Here is a 7,674-nt window from a genome sequence, read left to right as displayed (position 1 = left end):
AAAAAAAAAAAAAGAAGGAGGCCAGTGAAGGAATACCAACAACCTACTGAATATCTCCAATAAATATTAAAATGCCTACAGCATTCAAAGCATCACACAAAAATGATAAGCACCAGTAAACACATACATTATTACTATGTGATATGGAATTCTCACACAGGCTGAAGAGGTGGGGTCAGAAAAGGTTTCCAAGAGGTAACAACATACAAGCTAAAAATTAAAGAACAAGTAGAAAACAAGACAAAAAGAAAAATAGGAGCCAGGTTAGGGGTGGCAAGCGATTGTACTCCCAGTTACTAGGGGAGGCTGAGGAAAGAGGGTGATCACCTGAGCCCAGAAGTTCAAGGCCAGGCCCAACACAGAAATCCTCATCTCTAACAAAAAAACAGGACAAAATTTTAAAGAAATAATGTATAAGATGTAGCAACACCCACACAACTACTTCAAGCATTCCATAACCAAAACTGTGTCCCCTGTAGGGCACAGAGGTTTACACCTATAATTTTAGCACTCTGGGAGGCTTCAAGACCAGCCAGAGCAAGAGTAAGATCCTCTCTAAAAGTAGCCAGGCATTTTTGGTGAGTAACTGTAATCCCAGCTAGCTAAAGGGAATTGCTTCAGCCAAAGAGTTCGCGGTTGCTGTGAGCTAGGAGGCCATAGCACTCAACCAAGCACAACAAAGTAAAACTGTCTCAAAAAAAAAAAAAGAAAGAAAAGAAAACCTATTCCCTGCCTCCAATACCCAACCTAAACCTAGGTCCTGCCCCTCAGTATTTCCCATGAATTTCCCGTGAGTGAAGCATGGTATCAATCACTAACTTACTTTTTATCATAAATATCTCATTTAAACAACTTCTGCCAGAAAGACTCTAAGAGTTTATGGTCTAATATTGGAGAAAACTAATAATTGTTAACAGTTTCATTGATGCCAAAGAACAGTAAAATATAAGTTAGGTGTGATAATCAAGTACCGAAGGGATTAAGGAAGGATTCCAAAAAGAGATGAAATTATGATTATTTAAACAGGGGTCAACAGGCAGAACGATAGGCACATTCATTCCATTCTTAGTGCCACTGTCCTAGTTCAGAACCTCATTGTGTACTACAGTAATTCAGGCAGCAATATCCCAACTATTCTTCCTTCTTCCTATCTCTGCAAGCCTCCAATCTAGCATCCACTACCAAAATGGTTATGAGAAAAGGAGGAAGAGGGGAAGAGAGGGAATAAACAAAAATCTGACCATGTCATGCTTAAAATCCTTCAGTTATCTAGAGCAAGGATGAATCCAAACTTCCCACACAATATATACACTGTTCCCTTTTTACATCCAACCTCAACCTCACAGCTTTTGTATGCCCCTGTACTCATGCTCTTTGCTTTCAAAGTTCACCTCCAAAGTTACATGCTCTTTAAGGTATTCCCCATTCCCTCCGAGTTAAGCTGCGGTCCCTCCCTCCCTCTAGGTTCTCATCTGCATTCTCATGACACCTTAGGCAATAGCTCACATACCAATAATACATGCTCACAATTTTTTGTCCCCTAGACTAGGTACTACCTAAAAAGAGGGTTGTGGCTTGTTTTATCTGTATCCTCTACCCAGTACAGTGCCTAGAAAACAGTGGAACAATACATATAAGTAATCTGAGCATTCCATGCAGAACACTTCAGATGGAGATCTACTGTATTAGGAAGCTAATGGGAATGTCTGACCATAACATAACCAACAAAGAAGCTAGCATCAACTACACCTAGAAGAGACTTCATCTACCTCAAGGGTGAGTTATTTTCATGGCCAAGCACCTGCACACAGACTAAAAAACTTTTCAACTATACTTTTTAAGCAATCAAATTTAGTTACATGGCATTTTGAAGGCAATAGCCATGTAAATCTTAGGTGAAATTGCCTCAACTTTTACCCAGTAATTATACCTCTAGAAATCTATCCAACAGAAATATTCTCACAGGTACACAAATTATACGTACAATTCTTTCGAAGAATTGTAAAATAAAAAAGAATCCCTAAAATTTAAAAAGATGAAGCTACATGACAAGTATAATCTTCTTTGTATTAAAAAAAATTGTTTTTGAAGGATGGTTATGTATCAAACGTTTATCCTATTTCTATCCTATCACTGAATTCAAATTTCCTACAAGTCTTCAGCAAACAAAAGACCAAAAAAATGCACTATTTATCTTATCTAACAAACCCTAATGATAAAAGTGCTCCTGAACAATTCTTGAAGATTCCAAGCAATTAGAAAGCAAATAGATTATTTGGGGGGAGGGGCTAATGACCAGATTCCTGAGATCCCAATGAAACATACCTCACCCTTTAGAATAAATTTAATTAATTTTAAAAATTACATTTTTCCAATGCCAGGGAAATACTACAATACTAACATCCTTCTTCATTCTCCTGGAAGTCTAAAGACTGGGAAGGAGTAAATCATCAACTGCAAATAACTGCAGTCCAGTTTTTTAGTTACATGCCTAAAATCCTCAAACATGCTCAGTTCTCCAAGATAAGTTTCAGCTTAATGAGACTTCTCTGACAGTTCAACTATCAAACTAGTGTTTCTTTTTTTTTAGACTAATATTTTTACAAAGCCTCTATATATACTAGCAAACATCAGAAACTACAATAATTAGCTTTTATCCTCTATCCATTCACACCCTCTGGTGGAAGTGCTAATGAGGAGCCAGTCACAAAGGCCAAATAAGCAAACAAGCAAGAGAAGTCTGGATATTAGGCCTCAGCAATTTTTGGTTTAACACCCTAACAACAAATTTGTTATTCATGTCATTTATTACCCAATACTTCCCCTCCAACTGAATTTAACTAAGTTTGATCTTAACCTGCTCTCTATTAAAAAAAAAAAAAAAAAAAGAATTAAAAGGTGAGGGACTCCATTAAGTTTAATGCCACTCATGCAACTTTTTCCAAACAAGGGCAAAATCTGCTGTCTTTAAAGTTCAAAGAAAGATCTCATTTTGGATTTGTGGCTCTAGTAACAAGAACCAGAGTTTTTGATAACATTTAGATAAAACTATACTGAATTTACCTCCACTTTATATTTTCTGACTCTAAAATGCTTGGAAACTAATTCTAAAAAACTTAAGAGGAAAAAAGAGCAAGTTCACAGTCAACAATATATCACTAAATAATGCCCTGACAGAAGGCTTCCAAATGCTAAAATTCCATGGAGCTGGCTTAAAATCTTGGAAAAGCAAGGTCTGAAGAAAGTAACATTTATTAAGCAACTACTATTTGCCACACTGTGCTACCCAATGGAGAAACAAGAATTTAAAAGATCTCCGTCTTGAAGGGCCTCTTGGCATAAAGGTTTTAAATCTGCATATAAAATATTTTGATTTTTCTTTCAAGCTATGTAAGTTTGTTACCAGTAGTGTTTTCTACTTTGGTTTCAACACTGCATTCTACCTTTTCCTTATCCTATCAGAGACAAGATGGGCACATGGCTTAACACAAAAACAAAGCATAATAAGATACCCTCCCCACAAGTGCATACGGATCTTTTTCAATGAGCCACAATTTTCCCCTCAATCTGCAAGTGACACCCAAGGATATCACTTACCTCCTATCTCTTCTGGTATCCTTCAAATGTTGGTGACTCTAGTACAGTGACATATTTGTCCTTTCTAATCATATTATGGTTCACCTGAGTTTTGAGCTCACATTTCAAGGAATGAGAAGTACCAATGAGACAATCTTACTTTGTTATGAATTTTTATGCCACGGCAGAAATATTTTTGTACAACTTTTAGGATGCCCAGAGGTTAATATGTGATTTATTAAGATAGAAACTATATACATAAATTCTTCAGAAGCAATATGAGAACTCAAAAACCAGTCTTAATATAGATTTCCAAGAAACCGTTAAAGTCCTATTTTAGGGAAAGGACATGGTCCAAGTCCTCTTTGCACTGACACCGTAGGCAGGCCAGGTGTTTTGTGACCATTTTATTTCAGACACCTGCACTGTACTCTTTCATGAAGTGAGTCAATAAAGGGGCATTAATGTAAAATGTGCTTCCCAAAACCTAGAACAATCTTACGTTCAAGGTAGAAACTTATTTAAAACGGAGAAAAAATGCAAAGAAAAGATGCTTTAAAAGACTAAACAAGTAGGGCAACACGGCCCAAGGCCATAGTCCCAGCTACCCAGGATGCTGAGGCAGAAGGACCCCTTGAGCCCAAGAGTTTAATTGCTATAGAGCACTATGACTGTGTCTGTCAACAGGCACACACTCAAACCTTAGCAACATAAGGAGACCCTGTGTCTTAAAAAAGAAAGACAGAGAGAGAACTCTAAGTAAACCACTCAATGAAGAGATTTTACCCTGGAGCAATAAACAAAGGGCCACATTTGTCCACAGTACTCCCTCCCCTCTAAATTCAAAGGAATGAAAAAGTTCTTTGGAAGAAGAAAAAAAATTGATATATTTTAAATTATATACATCTCTCCAGAAAGGAAGTCCTTTAATTTCTGTCTTAATGGCCTCACAAAGAAGGAAAAATAGCTCCTACCAACTCCTTCCAAGCTGAATAAATACTAAAAGAAAAAGCATTACTTTTTAACAGAGGAAATTTCTATGACTATTCTTTATAGAATCCAGTATGTATTAGTTTGATGTTTAAAATATTTCAAAAATTCCTTTTCTTCTATAACATGGTAACTAAGCTTTACTCATAGAAGGGCCTAACAAAAACCACCATTAAAATGCCTTCTCAAACCACCACCACAACCCTCTGTTTACAGATTACACAAATAACGTCATCAAACTGAACAAATCTAAAACTTACTTTAAAATATAATTAAAAATTGTGGTCAACCCAATACTATCCAGAGGATGCAGACACACTAGGTACAGTGTAGCATTATTTGAGATTGAAGAGTAATGGTAGTGACAGTGTTTGAAGAAGGAAAAAAAAATGAAGCATATTTTCCTTCTCACCTTGATAAAAGCTCACTAGCAAACACTTTCTAGCTACCAGTTTTCCTCAACAGGAAACAATCACCTAACAATCACAGGGTGCTCTGCAAGTTTAACCAGAGAATAACATGTGTAGGCAACAAGAAAGAAAATCAGACAAAAATTTAACATTTAACTTTGGTAAAGCCCAAAAGTCAAAATACCTATTTTATGTTCTGGATAAAGCTTTCAGAAAAGATTTAGGAACACTTCTAAATATTTAAGTAAATTCATATAGATGTAAAGATAAAAAAGTCCCACCCTACCACAAAAGCTTTAACAATTCTTATTTGTTCCCAGCCACAAAGCACAAATATTTTATATATACTTAATTAAACGAGGCAGTCATCAAAGACAACCATCTTCACCATAATAGCTTTAGGACCTTCCTAACAGCTAATGTTTCCCTCCACATTGTTCACACTTGAGAAATAAAAAGTCAACCACCTGAAATTATGAGATAACTAGAAAATACATTAAAATATGCTAAAGGTCAAAAGGAATTTGTATTCTTTGTTGGATTAACCTAGGGGAAATCCAATTCAGAATTCCATGACTGAGAGTGGCTATCCCACATTTATAAGACACATTTTAAATTCCCAGGGGATGAGCATTTTTACCTTGCCTTATTTTTAGAACTACACATCACAATGCACATATCACATGACATGATGTAACTGTTAGCAAAGAAAATGGCCCAAACCATTGAAAATACATTAATGCATAGTAAGAGAATCAATGTTTACCCAATAATCACTACATGTCATATTTTTTAATATTTCTTAAATTACAATAGATATTTTCCAATTGTGAAAGTGTCTAGTAACCTATGTAGAAAAACAGACATATACTTTAGATTTTATAAAACGATTCACTTAATTATGGGGAAAACTGACTTAAAAAAAAAAAGTAAAAGAACATTCCTCTATTAAAAGTAAAAATTTTCTGTATCAAAAACACAACACAAATGTTAATGAAATATTCTTAGGTAAAAAACAATTCTTACTGCAAAGTATTCACCCTTGTTAACTGAAAAAAAGAAAAACTGTTTTAACTGATAACGCCTGTAGATAATTGAAATCTTCTAAATTGGTCAGACAGTATGCTAGAAAAGGAACTAAGTACAGCTTATAGAAGAGGGGGAAGGGAAAACACACCCACTTATGCCTTTGTAAATAGCGGTACTTTAAATGACCCCCAAAGCGGGAAAAATACAAACTACAAACCATCCTGACAAATGGAAAACATATTCTAATATACTAGTTTCCATACTTTAAGTACTTTAGAGATGAAGTTCAGTAACAATCTATATCATGATTATGCAAGGCAAAGATTATGTAATTTTATCGCTTATTTTAAAATGTTCTCAGACTTTAAAACTAAAACAACTGAAACATTTTGATCTCTCCAATAGGGATTGGGAAGGTTCCTCTGGGCCAAAATAAAAAAAAAATTAAAAATATAAACACACACCCCAAAACAAACAAAAAAAAAAAAACAATGATTACTAGCCACGTGACAAAGGAGATGGCAACACCAGGATTGTGAATGGAGGGGAGGGAGGCGAGGATCGAGGACTAGAGGGATTTCTCCGAACTTTGAGGACTGCGGGATTCTGGTCTCCAGACCCCTGAAGGACCAAACTCTAACCCCTCCTAGTAGTACCGCTAACACCCTCAAATACAATTTTATTAATAGGTCACGGAAAATGCTCCAGTGACCTCCAGGGTAAGGGGGGGGGAGTCAGGAGGAGGAAAGAGAGCAATTTAAAGTGGCGCCATCATGTCACCCCTTCTCCCCTACGGCAATCAATAAGCAATAGTTAAGTTATGAGTTTCTCTAAAATTTCACATTGGGATTCCAACATTGGAAAACAAAATAATTTTTAAGGAAAATATGGGAGTAGAGCTATTAATCCTATGGAAAACAAACTATTTGTTGAGAATCAAAGACAGCCGGAAAACAGGCTCCCCAAAAGGCAGTAAGATTCCAACTCACTTAAAAGCAAATAAATACCTCTTCCTCTTTAGTTAAAAAAGAGAAAAAGAATACATCCGCCTGAGGGAGACTATATCTGAAAACGTTAAGTGACCTGAATTTACAGGCAACAAAAATAATAAATAAATGAAACAATTAAGAGTTGTGATACAAACCGTGAAACGCGCAAGATGTGTGTTTCGAGCAGAGAAAGGCCTTTTGCAATCAAGAGAAGTTCAAGGCGAGAGGCAGAGTTTGTTTTGGTTTTTTTTTTTTTTTTTTTTACGGGAATAAATCATGTTCTTCAGGCCGCCTTTTTAAATAGAACGCCAAAGGAAAACCTGGCGAACGAGGCGGCAGCTGGTGGGGAAGGGCCCCCGCACACCCCCGCCCTTGGGGCGACTCCCAGCCCGGACCCGCAGCGGGGAAGCCCGGAGAGGCCATTTAAAGTTCCGGGGATTTTTTCTCCCCTGCCTTGCCTTTCCAGTTACAACTAACAAAGAGAGGGAGAAATGGGAGCTACAGGGAGAGCGAGGAGAAGGAGAAAGGGCAGCGAGAGGAGGAGGAGAGGAACAGCAGCAGCACCTACCACGTGATGGAGGAGCGTAGCCCGGGCGGATTCAGCCCCACAAAATGGGCGCAGTTTGCAAACAGCCCCCCGGCCTGGGCGCCGAGGGCCAGCGGCGGGCGGGGGCGCGCGG

At 37.3% G+C, this 7,674-nt stretch overlaps 1 protein-coding gene across 4 annotated transcripts in view; it reads right to left on the bottom strand.

Annotated features, from left to right (window-relative positions):
- The window catches only part of KANSL1 (KAT8 regulatory NSL complex subunit 1), a 188,943-nt gene that overhangs the window by 158,776 nt on the left and 22,493 nt on the right, over positions 1-7,674 (bottom strand). Inside the window, exon 1 of one of the 4 annotated variants that reach the window (XM_023511000.1) lies at positions 7,563-7,673. The exons of the other annotated variants lie outside the window; for them this stretch is intronic. The gene's annotated coding sequence lies outside the window, so the exon portion shown is untranslated. Of the gene's footprint in view, positions 1-7,562; position 7,674 lie in introns of those variants that run through there. 4 annotated transcript variants of the gene reach the window in all.

The sequence above is a fragment of the Otolemur garnettii genome, unplaced genomic scaffold (genome assembly GCF_000181295.1).
Source record: "Otolemur garnettii isolate 467f Iridium unplaced genomic scaffold, OtoGar3 scaffold00018, whole genome shotgun sequence".
Taxonomy (NCBI): Eukaryota; Metazoa; Chordata; class Mammalia; order Primates; family Galagidae; genus Otolemur; species Otolemur garnettii.
The sequence above is the reverse complement of the archived record's forward strand: the minus strand, read 5'-3'. Positions and strand labels throughout refer to the sequence as shown.